Here is a 16,296-nt window from a genome sequence, read left to right as displayed (position 1 = left end):
TTGTTTGTGACTGATTCCAGGCTCTTACGCCCTTTAACATTAAATAATAGAAAAAAAATTAAATATAAATACTTATAGGAATACCTTCAGTATATATTGGTAGGCGTAAAGAAAGAAAGCTTTAAAATAAAATAATTATATTTACAAAAACTTAACTTTAAATAATGAAGAAAAATAAATCCTTAGAACGTTTAAGGTCGATGGGATTCGATGAATGGGGGTTTTGAATTCGTGAAGGTTGGTCAGCGCCATCGAAGTCCGTTGACTAAGGTATCCATACTAGAGCTCTGAAGAAATCCATCGTCGACTAGCAATTGGAGACGAAGCAGATGTTTGGCTGATGAATACGGAGGTCGCTATCAGCAACTGAAGTCGAGTTCAGACAATCTCTTCTAAGTTACGCCAAGGTTTTGACGGGGGAAAAGCAAATCGTATTTCGGTAGACAATACGTTTTCACTAGGGCATAAGTAAATTACCCAGTGTGCTGGCCAGCATTCTCTAGATGCGAACAACTCCAGACTTCCCTGAAGTCGTACTTGCCATAAACTGTTCCTGAGCAATCCAGTAACGTTAAATAAGACCATCCAACAGGTCCATCAAAGACTATCCAACAAGTCTACCAGTATCGAGGGCCGTTCCTCTCTCGCAGTCGTGTCCAAGGCTTTTTCCCCGCGGGTTCAGGGTTACACCACTCGAACTCACCTCACGTAGTGGGAGAAACAAATATAAATAACAGTCCTTCAACTATTTAATTACCACTAGAACAACCCATTTGCGCTCTGCAGCACAACAACTTAACAATAATATAAAGATAAATACATATTTCCGTAAGAGCAGTACGAGCGGAATAGCAGCAGTTTCACTTCTCGGTGACAGAAGGCAAACCTCCTTGCAATCATGTTGCCAGCTGCACATAGTTTACGACGCCTCTGTTCAATGTCTGCCGTATCTTTTAGGTCGTCGGTGATAATGTGACCCAAATACGGAAATTCGTGCACAAATTCCAGCCGATGGTTTCCGAGGAAAATTTGAGGTTCTGCAATATGCTTAAGCGATTTCGGGAGCAGCGACATGCACTGAGTCTTGGTTTCGTTGTAGATTATATCAATTCCTCTGCATATTGGCGGCAGGTTGGGTCGATGAGTCGTTGCGAGCTTGCACTGATGGGGAAAATCAGAACCTATCGTCGGCGTAAACAGAGGTTGTTTATAGTTGTTTCATTGACGGTGCATCCGATTGGGAGCGAGTTCAGTTTGACATTCAAGGCATCTGTGTATGTATTAAACAGGTATGGAGAGAGAATGCCCCCTTGCCGAAGCCCGTTTAGGGAGCCGAAGGTGTAAGATGAAAATACGTTACCCCATTTGACACAGAATTGCTGTGTGGAGAACCGGCAATGTAAAATGCCAATTAGATACAGGGGTGTGCCCCTTTTATGCAGCTTCAGGAAGAGCTTCAGGTAGTTTACTTCTGCTAAGTACTTTTCTCCGAACATCTTTCTTACAAAACAAAGGAAAACAGGAGAGGCTGATGATAGGTAGTAGTTCAGCAATTCTTTCAGTATGTAGATGCAGGTGTCGGTTGATTGGTTTGCTTTAAACCCGAACTGGTTGTCAGTGGTGTGTAGAAAGGGGAGAAGTCTCACTAGAAGAACAGACTCAAGTATCTTCGATGCGATCGTTGTGATTACAATCGGCCGGTAGTTGCCAGGGTCAGCTGCATCCTTTAGCTTGTTTTTGATTAATGGTATCAAGTGAACTAAGAGTAGGGAGTCTGGAAGAAACCGGTGAATTATGCAGCATTGAATAGGGCAGCTAGCAAAATGTAAATTATCGGATGGCAGAGTTTGAAGGAAGACCATCACAGCCGGGCGATTTATTATTAGGTAGGCTGTTTATGGCATCGGTGATGTTACCTGGCGTAATACGGTCTGCAAAATGAAATTGAATGTTGTCAGTAAGGAGGTTATCTACATCCCTTCGGGAATCTTGATCATTTATGCAATTCAGGATATTGTTGAAGTGATCGCCCCACATACTTGCAATAGCATCGTCTCCGACTGCTTCCCCTACTCTCTGTGATAGCTTTTAGTTTTGGGATTTAAAGACTGGATATCTTTCCAAAGACGAGGATTAATCACCAGATTCTAAGTTTCTAGACATTGCATCGGCTCTTAGTTGTTTTTCATTTAACCTGCAGTGCTTAAGAGCAAGTTTGAACTGCGCTCTCGCCTGTCTCATTAGCACTGCAGTGTGCCCTTCCCTGGGGCTACCATTTTGCCTCCACAGTAAAAACATTTCTCGTGAGTATGTATGCAGATCTTTAACCAAGTCCATTCCATCCAGGTATATTCTCTGTATTATATATATAATATTATATATATATATATATATATAATATATATATATATAATAGTATATATATATATATATATATATATATATATAATATAGTATATATATCATATATATAGATATACTATACATATGTATATATGTATGTATATGTATATATATAACACACACACTCAGATATATATACATGTATATATATATATAAATATATATATATAAATATATATATATATATATATAAATAAATATATATATATATATATATATATATAGTATATAATATATATATATATATATAGATATATATATCACACACACACACACACACACACACATATATATATATATATATATATGTATATATAATATATATATATATATATATATATATATATATAATATGTATATATGAAGACAAAATGCCCATAAAAATATATTGTACCCTGCTACCATATATTTCAAGCACTTGATATGTGGCCCTGTTCACTGGTAGAATATTATCAGAAGATGTCTTACAGGGATATGTATAGTACAAAGCATCTGTAGGTGTGGCAGTAAGTCTCTTTTGGTATGCATGTGACCGTTTGACCTAGGTAGGGCACAGAAAGAAATGCCTCAAAATATGTGGTTGCAACGTTCAAATATGTTTTAAATGGCCTTTTGTCTTTTTATTATAAGTTGTATTGCAGTTAAAAAATCCATATTATATATATATATATATATATATATATCTATCTATCTATCTATCTATCTATCTATCTATCTATCTATCTATCTATCTATCTATCTATCTATATATATATATATATATATATATATATATATATATATATATATATATATATATATACATACATATTCAGAGATATGCTGCAGTTTGTAATAAATTTGCTAACCCCATAAGTAACGCTTAGTTAATCAAGTGTTTAGGAAGGAAGGTTAATATGGAAAATAAGGAGTTATATATCGAGGTACGAGTTGAATCTAGAAAGATCAAAATTGCTAAACGGAATGAATGGGGAAAAAAAGTTTAAAAAAGACCACTGAAAAAAATCGCGTCGAAGTCCATTTATGATAATGCAGGCGTCTGAAGGTTTCTCTTCAAGAAACAATAAATGTCTAGAAAATGTTTGATCTGAGAGAGAGCCAAGATTTCTCTCTGCTGGAAGCGGCATTTGCATAATACCTCCACTCATGAGAAGTCAGAGATCCTGAAGAGTCGAATTTTTTGTGCTTCCACTCTCTTCATTTTTGGTAGACGGTTTCATATATATTTGTGGTCTGGATTAACGAATTTGCAAACGGAGTAAATTTTCATTTTTTCTGTGGTAAGGCGATAAGGAATATAGAGACGCTCGAATAACGTAATACGATTATAGAAATCTAAAAAAAATGCAGTTGTTCACTGATGATAAGCAAAATACCCCAAAGTATAGTATTCAAATTGAAATACTTCATGACATGGCAGGGTCAAACTCCTTTCTTTCTTAGAAGGGGTTGCACGAGAAAGTCCTTGATTTCTTTGCCTAAGTATGAGAGTTCTTTAAATCCAGTGTTTCTGGGGACCTTGCTGAGGACTGTCTTGATGATACCTTACACACAGGTTTTTCTTTAATCCTTTTATATACATCCTAAGATTTATCAGCTTTCGTTCTGTGCACAAGGTTGCCATCTCCTAGTCGACTTTTTTTTTTTTTCAATTTGTAGATCTTTAGATCTTCATGGAGTTAAGCAATTTGATAATGGGGGGGGGGGCAAGCATATATATATATATCTTGTATATATATAATATATATATATATATATATAATATATATATATGTATATATATATATTATATATATATATATAATATATATATATTATATATATATATATATATATATATATATATGAGCCCCCTCTAATTCCAAATGAAAACATTTCGGTCGTGTCCAACTTTCAAACAAAGAAAATCATCAAAGCCAATTGCTAACTTACATCTTTTGTCATTTTTCTCCCCTTCAGAGATTTTCCTTTCGTTTTGGGACGAATCATGATTTATTGCAAACGCCAAGAAAATAAAGTAAATAACTGCACCGTTAAGGAAAAAATAATATAATTCTTTGCCACGGTTTTATTAGTGTTCAGATATTAAATGGTAAGGAAATAGTACCGGCCAAAGAGCTAACAACAAACAAAGCAGAGCAAGGGAGTATGATGACTCGCAGCTTTTAATAGAATGGAAAGAAATGTTCTCCGTGGTAGATGTGGTTTTGCGAAGGCAATATGATAACATGTCCGCTTTAAGGGGATATGGCAGACTCTCACAAACGGTGGGAGAAGGAATTGCCTTTGAGAGAAGGGGGGGGGGGACATTTTTTTGCAAACGCATTTGTTTTGAGACTAATTCTCTTATCGATGAACGTGGGGGGTTATAGACGATATTTTCATAGTCATATAAATAAGTCATCTACGGAGAGTGATTGCTAGCAACCTCAAATCAAAATGAAAACATATCTATGTTATTTAAAAGTCTTCCAAATTTATACTCATATTCATACGCACCACACACATATATATTAAATATACATATTAATAATATATATAATACATATATATATATATAATATATATATATATATATATATATATATATATATAGATGAATAACTTGATCACGAAGATATAAAACATGATGCTATGTATAAATAAAAGTTTTTTGCCTCGAAGGAAAAAATGAAAAAAGCGAGATAGCCAAGTACTTTCGGTCCTATTCAGACCCTTTACTGAGGCAAACTGATTTTACAAAGAACAACACAGTCAAAAGAAGGCTTAATATACAAACTGACACAGGGCGATTTTCACTCTACAGAAAGGAGTCGCCAGAGGCTAGCCACACCTTGAAGGATACCCGCAGTAAAACAAGTGATTCTTCCAGAAAACAGTACATTTTGAAAAAAACACGGGAGCATATACAATTTAATATCATGAATTTTTACATAAATTTTCCCAACAAAAATGATTATTAATGAAAAGACGAAAGAAAATATAAATATATATATATATCGAGCAAGAGAAAGAGGGAGAGAGAATATCGAACCAGAGAGAGAGAGAGAGAGAGAGAGAGAGAGAGAGAGAGAGAGAGAGGAAAAGAATAACTATATACATGTGGGACTAATTTATTAGCTGTTCATTTATTTTGAGGTCCTTCATAAACATCTTACAAATATATGGGTCCAAATGGTACATTCCCAGACTAAGATTTAGGTTATTTTTATTAGTGATTTGTATAATTGCCGATTCCAGTAAAATCTTCGAAAACATAATCATTAGATCTAGCAATTACCGAGGTATCACCCCAATTAATACAATGAGATTTTTCACTCAGATGGATAAACAGTGCATTTGAAGTCTGGGCTGTTCTAACTGAATACATATGCTGCTTAATCCGAACACATAAATTTTTACTAGACTGACCAACGTAAAACGATGGGCAATCCTTACAAGGAATTTTGTAAATGATGTTGTTATTTGTTACGGGACTATTCTTAATTAGCATATCTTTTAATGGTATGTTATAAGAGAACACTACATTAACATTAAACGATTTAAATATTGATTTTATGGTTTGAAATCCACGGAAATAAGGTAAGCTAAGTACATTTTTAGGCATTTCTTTTTCATTAATAGCAACATTATAAAACTTTTTGTGAGCTTTTTGATAACATAAATCAATTAAATGAGGTGGGTAGCAGAGATCATTTCCTATCTTTTTTATGTATTCTATTTCTTGGTCTAGATATTGTGGACTCGTGATACGCAAAGCGCGTAGGAACATAGAAGAAAAAATTGAAATTTTAATATTAAGATGGTGGCCAGAATAAAAATGTACATATGTTAAATTATTTGTGGGTTTTCTTCTATAAATACTTGAATTTACATTGGAAAGATTCTCTATGTATTAATACATCTAGGAAAGGGATAACATTGTTATTTTCAATTTCAACAGTGAATTTTATGGATGGCACTAAATGGTTCAATTTAGACAGTAAATCATTTACATCGATACCACCAGGTAAGAATACTAAGATATCATCGACATATCGGTACCATTTTAAGGGGATAAGTGTGATATTCGGGAGGTGTTGTCTCAAAAAATTCCATATATAAGTTTGAAAGGAGAGGTGATAAAGGGTTACCCATGGCCATACCAAATATTTGTTGGTAATATTCTCCATTAAAAATAAATCTGCAATCACAAATACATAACTTAATTAAGGAAATTATGTGACTAACGGACATAGGCAATTCATGCAGTACAAGTTCATTACTTAAATATTCTAGCACAGAGTCAATAGGGACATTTGTAAACAAAGAACATACATCAAAACTGACAAAAATATTGCTAGGGTTTAGTACAAGTATTTAATTTTTCCACAAGATCAAGAGAATTCCGGATGTGTGAATTAGATACAGTTCTAGTAGCGGGGATAACAGTTAGTAAGATATTTAGATAGTTTATAAGCAATTGATCCTATAGTACTAATAATTGGGCGCATAGGTTTGTTTTCCTTATGAGTTTTGACTAGGCTATATAAATAAGGTAATGAGGGACACTTTACAGTTAACTGACACAAAAGTTCTTTTTTATCTTTAAGAATTTGTTTGATATTGATATTAAAGTTTTTTATTACTTCGTCCAACGGATTTTTTGCGAGTTTTTTGTAAGTTATTTCATCCTCTAGTAAAGTATGCATGCGTGATATGTAGTCAGTTTTGTCAAGAACCACTAAACTATTGGATTTATCAGCCTTGGTAATGTGTAAGCTATTATCATTCTTCAATTCTTTTAAACTTTTCCTGTAGGGAGCGGGGAAGTTATTTTCATGATAGGCATGCGTAGCACTATATGTTATGCCTTTGATAATGTCTAAATGATTTTGTGGTAGGTCACAGTATTTCTCTTGCTCGATATATATATATATATTTATATTTTCTTTCGTCTTTTCATTAATAATAATTTTTTGGGAAAATTTGTGTAAAATTCATGATATTAAATTGTATATGCTCCCGTGTTTTTTCAAAATGTACTGTTTTCTGGAAGAATCACTTGTTTACTGCGTGTATCCTTCAAGGTGTGGCTACCCTCAGGAGGCTCCTCCTTTCTGTAGAGTGAAAATCGCCCTTATTGCTAATCTTGTAGTGTCAGTTTGGATATTAAGCCTTCTTTTGACTATGTTGTTCTCTGTAAAATCAGTTTGCCTTCAGTAAAGGGTCCAAAGAGGACCGAAAGTACTCGGCTATCTCGCTTTTTCATTTGTTCCTTCGTGGCAAAAAACCTTTATTTATACATAGCATCACGTTTTATATACTTCGTGATCAAGTTATTCATATATATATATATATATATATATATATATATATATATATATGTGTATATATATATATATATATATATATATATATATATATATAATATATTATATATATAAAGTGTCCAGTTCCAACCCACGAGAACCCATCAATTTTGGGCACAGAAATTCTCAATTTTTGAGGGGGGGGCGTCCAGCACGGCGCCATTGAGGAGCTCCCATGGAGCACCAGATAAAAAAAGAAAGAAAAAAATAAAAAATTGCAGCCTCCTGTTAGAGGATTCCGTTCTCTTTCTAAAAGGATTCAGTAATCCGTTAAATGGCTTCAGAATGCTTCGTCTCCTCTATAAATCTCGGTTGTATGGAACAAAGGGGCTGTGGATAGAGAGAACAAAATAATAATCTCGGACGTAATCGTTCCTTTGTATGTATATATATATATATATATATATATATACTATATACATATATATATAATATATATATATATATATATATATATATATATATATATTTATATATATAATATATATATATAATATATATATATATATATATACATACTATATAGTTATGTATATATATATAGATACTATATATATATATATGTATATATATATAAATATATATATATATATATATATATATATATATATATATATATATATATATATATATATATATATATGTATGTATGTATGTATGTATACAAGTCATTGTCTTCGGTATAAGTTTTCAATCCTGCGTTATTGTCTGCTACAGATCTGTATATAGCCATTTTTATTTCTTATTTAATTTTCCATTATCCTCTTGCTCTTGTCTCTTCCTACGCCGCTATTTCTTTGTTAATCCTATGTTTTTTTACTCTGGTAATCTTCACAGAACCAGTGAAAGCTTTTAAAAATGTTAGAAGTTTTATTGTCGGCTAGTTTATTTCGTTATGAAGTACACCGTCCCCAGTGGAGATTATAAAAGAGTCTACGGACCAAGTACATTTGTATTTACAGCTAAATACAACTAGAAACTAATACGGTGACCTCATATATATTTTACCTGATTAGCTTTTGTCCCCCTGTGGATGAAGGGAAATACAGTGATGTTGTCTGAACGTGAATGGCAGGTTTCTGTAAATGTTATGGATGCGGCTTTTGCCACCGTTAGTATACGGTTTGTATTGTCTTTTCCAGTCATTGCTATTGCTTGTTTTGGTTAGGTCTACTGTTGGTCTCTTGCTATGCCGTTCTGTGTAATGCTGGAAACCGGCTCGCCGATTTCTGGGGATTCTTGGAATTCTAAGGAAATATTTTGACTTGGAGGGGCTCCTTGCTACGATTAGATCTTACTAGCAAATATATGTATGAGAAAATATGTATGATAAATTCGTAAAGTAACTAAATCTACGGGCACAACCAGCCACGTTTCGCGGGTAGAACCAGCTCCGTTTCAGGGAATCCCTTCTTACACCCACCCCCTTCGGAGAGGGGAGGATGAAACCCATTATAAACCATCTTAAGTGTTCCTGCTATAACCCCTTCAAGTTTCATGCCAATCGGACCAGCCGTTTGGCCGTGATTGAATGACAGATAGACGGACAGGCATAACCCCCATTATAGGAAGATTACTGGTCTATTGTCCCTCGACCATCAGTTGCCTTCGTTTCTTAAAATGCAGCTTCTATTTGGTCATCAAGAAACTGATCTCATGGGATCACGGGACGTCCACATGTGGGTTGATTTCGATGTGATTTTCTTTCTCATTTCATTGTGAGATTTCTTCTTCTTTCCCGCCGTTATCCCTACATTAAAGGGTCGGTTGCCTAATGCACCTTCTCCTCCTCCACTGCCTTCTATCAAAGGCATCCTCCTCCACCAAACCTCTTCTCTCCATAATATCTCCTTTCACTTTATCTCGCTATCTCATTCTCTGTCTCCCTCTCGATCTCCCAAAAACACTTAAGTACTAGCTTCAGTCATGTTTTTCATTTCTTTCTTTCGTGGCTATGTACATATTTTATGGTCTTCCACGGGACAACTCTAGTTAATATATATATATATATATATATATATATATATGTATGTATATGTATGTATATATATTATATATATATATAAATTATATATATATATATACACATATATACATACTAACATATATATATATATATTATATATATATATATATATATAGTATATGTATATATATATGTATATTTCTACATATATATATATTTAATATATATATATATATATCTATATATATCTATATAATATATATATATATATATATATATATATATATATATATTATATATATATATATATATATATCTATATATATATATATATATATATATATATATATATATATATATATATAATGGATATAAAATAATATATATATATATATATATATATATATATATATATATATATATATATATATATATATATATATATATATGTATATATATATATATTTACGTGGGAAAACCCTCATGTATTTCATACGGTAAGCGTGGACACGAAACGGAAGGCAGACCCCCACACCCACTACACAGAGGGCTCTCTCTCTCTCTCTCCCGGCAATCACCCCATCTCTCTCTCTCTCTCTCCACCTCTTTCTCTCTCTCTCTCTCTCCACCTCTTTCTCCATTCTAACAGGTAATGAAAATGAGAGAGTTGCATCATAACATAACGTTTATTTACAATAACCAAATCAATTAACTAAGTATCCAGTCTCAACAGACTAACTTAAAAAATACTCATTGTCAAGTCACCCAAAAGGTCACACCTTTCCCTGGGAACTCTGTCCCACCGAAATCCAGAACCATCTGTACAAAGATACAGAACACATCCTGGTAAGTACACACACAAGTTTAAAGACAAAGTTAATAAAATGGAACTCTTACAAGATATCAAACAAGCCACCCCTTTGGCTAAAGTAAAGGTAACACTTACCCATTCCCAACCGGGCACTAAACACTTTGTCACAAAAAACTCCCCCGGCGAATGCCACGGCATCTTTGCCTATGACTCGAAGCCCTCTGTCAAAATCCCTCCTATAGGTTTGGGTATGAACGCTTTTAACAGAAAGAGGCGCACACGCACATACGAACACACAGTTCGACAACGCCTCGCGGTTCTAGCTGCATCTAGTTTCACAAAGGCACTTTGGGAAGAGTTCATAAACTGTCGTACATTGACTCGACGAACTAAGCATTTTTATCTCACGCCATCCCCTAGAAACTCATTGATCAGCTACCCTCAGGTCGTTACTCTGCCCTGTCCCCTCCACATTCCACCACAGGTTACAGAGAATGCACGAACAATATATTATTAATCAAAAAACCCTATGTCTTACAGATTGCTCGCCTCGCACCTATATGCTAGCTCCGCCTAGCAAAATTCGCTTATACAATATAAAACATTGGCCGGCTTAAAACAAAACAAGTAAAACTGCACGTCTCTGCATTATAAAATAAAGTCTTATCACGCTATCTCCCAATAACACAAAACGCATTTTCTCTCATATTTTCTGCATTAGGATTCTTGAATATCCCTCTTCGCTTGTCTGCAAGTAGCTGCACAGACAGCAACAGGCTATAGCAGGCTGTAGCAACTGTAGGAAGACGGAATGCCTCCCTCATCGTAGAAGACTCTCACGGTCTTCTTGTAGATCCCCAAAAAACACGCTGTAGAATTCTCTCGAACACCCATCATGGAACAAATACTTGTAATCACCCTGGACACATGGCAGCAACCTCTCTTCACGGCTGTGGACGTCTTGCTGGCGTGCGGGAACGACTTTTTTTTTGGGCGTTAGTATGTCAGTCAAGTCTTGGTCAATCTAAGAAAATTAACCCAAACATACTACCTCTATCAAACAATGATCTCAAAAAGGTCAGAAATACTAACTGAACGTCTCCCAATTAACTCCCTCAAATATGACTACTAAAATGATAAGTCATTATCACAACTCTCTAAGAAAAAGAAACATCAAGTTCTCCAATTCAATTCTCCAAACTCGCACATCAGCACACACACAACTCAGAAATCACAGCAACTCCACGGAATTCTGCACTCACATTTCGAACTCGAATGTGCTCCGCAAAAAAAAAGAAAAATTCGTAACGAGCTCAAGAAAGAAAGAATCACGTAACACCCAGACAAAATGTTCTCTCCAAGTTCTGACAACCCACAAAATCAGCAAAAATCTCCTACTTTTAACAGCAAAAACCCCTTTACTGCTCAATAATTAATCACAATGAGACTTAATGTCAAACTCCCATTTACGTAAGTAACAACCCTCGAAAAATTACACCTCCCGGTAAAATCAAATCTCCCGTCCAAAAAAGAAATGTTATTTAAGCTCAATCCCCAAATCATATCTCTCATAGGAAAAGGAAGAAAAATAATAAAAAAAAAGAATAATCACAAGTAGATTTCCCCAATCACAAAATACAAAATACATGTATAATATGCATAACTCCCGCGTTTTCCCAAGAAATGCTCCATGTAAAACCACGGAATTTGCCAGAAAGCAACTCTCATACATGCGCTTTCGTGAAAATGCTATAGCTAACATTTATTTCCAGATATTGCAAAAAATTCTGATCTGTCACCATCAGAAGAAAAGAATCAGCACACGGCTCATCACATCGCTTGTCAGCAGAAAAATCGCCTGCGGACGCATGCTCTAACATCAGCATAAGAATTGTCTAGTAAGACACATAAGTTTGGAAACTCATGATTCTCAAGAAAAAAAGGTCTAACTGACACATTTCACAGAATTAACTCCAGGATATGACTAATGTGTTCAAAAATTTGTCTCGAAGACTTATTCTCTCAACATGACTTTTCCAAATTATATTTCTCCAAGAATAACACACTTGTGAACATGAAAAATGCACACACATCTCCATATGACTCGTAATGCAGTAATGCCACTTCTCTCTAAATAGACACGAAATCAAAAAAAAGAGAACCTCAGAAATCTTCTCTTGACTCGAAAAAACTCCCATAACCACAAAAAAAAGGGTTACCCGCCCAAGATTAATTCCAACTCCATTATGGAGACATCATATCAATAATACACCACTCCGGTTATAGAAATATTTCCCCATTTGGTTAATAACCTAACCACCCCCTATATTAATTCTCTTATTTCTCCAATAGCCACATGTCAGTAAAAAAAAAAAGACACCACTCCAGGAATAGAGGAATAATCACCTCTATTTCGGCAAATACAATATTTACCTCTATTTCCACAATAACTCCATGTGGGAACAAAACAAGGCTCCAAATAATATATCTCCAAAAAAATGTGCACTCAAGGCATCTAACTCACACACTCCCAAATATTGCCCCATAATCTTCCAAATATGTGTCTCCATTTGCAACAAAGATGGCTGCAAAATAATTGAACTAAAACATAGCTCATACCACATTGGCAAATATATCTCCCATATATTATATCTCAATATAACTCCAAAATAATATATACCTCCAATTATCTCTCCAAATATATATATCAATTATAACTCAATTCTAACTCCAATTCTCCAGAGAATAACTCAATGTTATAGTAAAAAAAACTATAAAACTCACTCCATTTAGCATAACTGCTAAAAAAAGGCAAAAACTCGGCAAATAAAACTGTCTAGAAAATTCTAGAAAAAACAAAACACCAATGTGCCACAACTCATTATAACAGAACTCCCAAACTCACAGTGTTCTAAGCAAAGACGTTCCCATATGCACTACGACATAGCCATTAGAAAACTTAACCAAGTTTCCTATCTCTCAACAAGTTGTCACAAATACAACAAGGGTATTGTGCAAGAAAACTCACAATTTCTGGAACACAAATATCCAGAGAAAAAATGTAGATGCCATTACGTATGCATTCAAAACATGCAAGAAATTCCTCCCCTATATTACTCTATAGCATCAAATAGCTAAAACACGAAACACGTTCTCTTAAATGACTCTAAGTCATGAACTGAGATAATATTCACACTAACTGGAGAGAAAAAACAAATTCAAATTCACCCTTGGTAAAAAAAAACTTGTGTCAGCGATGGCTAATTTCCAAAAAAAGAGAAAAGAAAAATCAACGGCACCATTAACTATCTCCCGTAACTCACTAAATGTCAAGCAATTATCTGCTGAACTCATAAAAAAAAGAAAAAAAAACTAAAACAATGTGTTGTTAGTTCCTCCCATAATCACAAAAGATTTCACCTCCCTTGATAGCATTAAAACACCCACGTAGTTAGTATATAAAAAAAATCAGTATCAGAAATATCATTATCACAAAATCACCAAAAAATTGCTATCATCAAAAATCCATCAGTATCAGTACAAAAAAGTTAAACACCAAAGTTAATGCTTGTCCATTCTCCAAAAATTCAGCAAAAGTTCAGCAAAATCCCACACAATTTACCAAGATTCAGCCAGATTCATCAAGATTCAGCAAAACTCATCCCCGTGAATCACTGAAATATTCTCCAAAGTTACAAAAACTGAACAAATAATTAAACACAAAGACTTCTCCCATTAATTCATCGTAATAATTCTCCTTGAATAATTATCTGTAATAATTATTGAATAATCTCCCATGAAATATCTCAAATCTCTCGTAAAACAATTCTCCCGTAATGATAATTATACTTAGGCAAACCTCCCGTGACACATCTCAAGTATAACAATTATTAATAATAATTAATAATAACTCTCCAAAGCAATAATTCTCTCGCAAAGGGTGAAATTCAAATAGCATACAACAGTAATGCTGAATCTTATGACATACAATTTCTCCAGCATGCAACACCATGACATAACACCATTGCCACACAACACAGATACAACACCAATCATCGGCATTTCAAAGTAATTTCTCCGACACAATAAAAAAAAAATAAGTCCTGTGTATCCCCCTTATATTTGTGTCTTTCAAGGCACAAAGAAACATATAACACATCCCGTGCATGTAACTACTTTTCCCCTCATTTTCGGAAAAGAAAAAACATCTCTTTATTTCCTTTTCTCTTCATCCAAGGGAGGAGAAAAAAAATACTCTTTCCTAAAAAAAAGACTCTACGGGCATTTCACTTCATCAACTAATCAATCAGCTGATATCTTAGCATCCAATGTCAAGGCTAAATCCATCCCCAACACTAAGAAAAAAAAAGGAAAAGGGGGAATTCACCCACACTGAGAAAAAAAAATTTCTCCCCCCCTGAGAACAACCCCTCAGTCGAGCAGCAGAACAGCCCGAGGCATACCAGTAGTATCCCCCCATCTCCCTTGAAATAGTGTCTGAGGACCCCTACCCAAGGTATACACAAGTGCCCATCCCCTGCACTATCTCACGGGATGAGGCTAGTGGTACCCATGCAAACTACCCTCCCAAGGGATGCCCGTACACCCTCGCAATGCAAGGCGCCTCTCTGCAGAAATATGCTGAGCCCTTAAAATTGTGGCGCTCTGTGTCACTAAGCCAAATATGCTTATATAAGCACAGTTCCCATGCATAGAAAAATACACTCCTATGTTTTTAAACAAAGGACGAATGCATACGTCTATTATAAACACGTGCAAATAAAGAAAACACTTCACTATGGGGAAAGAAAAAATTGTTTTGACCTCTTGAACCAATCCCATAACCCTGAAATATTTAAACAAAAACCCACTCCTTTCAAAACAATAGTTTAACACCCACCACTCCATAATGGGAAAAAAGAACTCGAAATTCTTCGTAAAAACGCGGTAGTGATATAACAACGACCGCCGCACAGGTATCTCGGAACACTCGTCATTGCACAAGCAAAAGTCACACTTGGTGTGCGCTCACTGCTTCAGGCTGACTCCCTGGGAAAAATGCTGAGTCCCATAAAAATTCCTTCCCTCCCTTTAGCACAGTTAATCAGACAGACATTTTCTCATTTTTTTCACTAAGTAACTGAAAACTAACAGTTTAACGATTTTCCACAATCCCACAAAGCTTTGTCGTTCGAAAACTATCGCTAAGTCACGGCCCCTTTTTATTTTTCTAACTGGCCACTCATATCTCTTCATTGGCGTTCCTAGGCATAGAAAAGCAAGAAAACTTTCTATATCCCCTCTTTACCGCTGACACCACTATTACGTGGGAAAACCCTCATGTATTTCATACGGTAAGCGTGGACACGAAACGGAAGGCAGACCCCCACACCCACTACACAGACAGGCTCTCTCTCTCTCTCTCCCGGCAATCACCCCATCTCTCTCTCTCTCTCTCCACCTCTTTCTCTCTCTCTCTCTCTCCACCTCTTTCTCCATTCTAACAGGTAATGAAAATGAGAGAGTTGCATCATAACATAACGTTTATTTACAATAACCAAATCAATTAACTAAGTAATCCAGTCTCACAGACTAACTTAAAACTACTCATTGTCAAGTCACCCAAAAGGTCACACCTTTCCCTGGGAACTCTGTCCCACCGAAATCCAGAACCATCTGTTCAAAGATACAGAAACACATCCTGGTAAGTACACACACAAGTTTAAAGACAAAGTTAATAAAATGGCGACAACATCTTACAAGAT

The sequence above is a fragment of the Macrobrachium nipponense genome, chromosome 13, assembly GCF_015104395.2.
Source record: "Macrobrachium nipponense isolate FS-2020 chromosome 13, ASM1510439v2, whole genome shotgun sequence".
Classification (NCBI taxonomy): Eukaryota; Metazoa; Arthropoda; class Malacostraca; order Decapoda; family Palaemonidae; genus Macrobrachium; species Macrobrachium nipponense.
The sequence above is the reverse complement of the archived record's forward strand: the minus strand, read 5'-3'. Positions refer to the sequence as shown.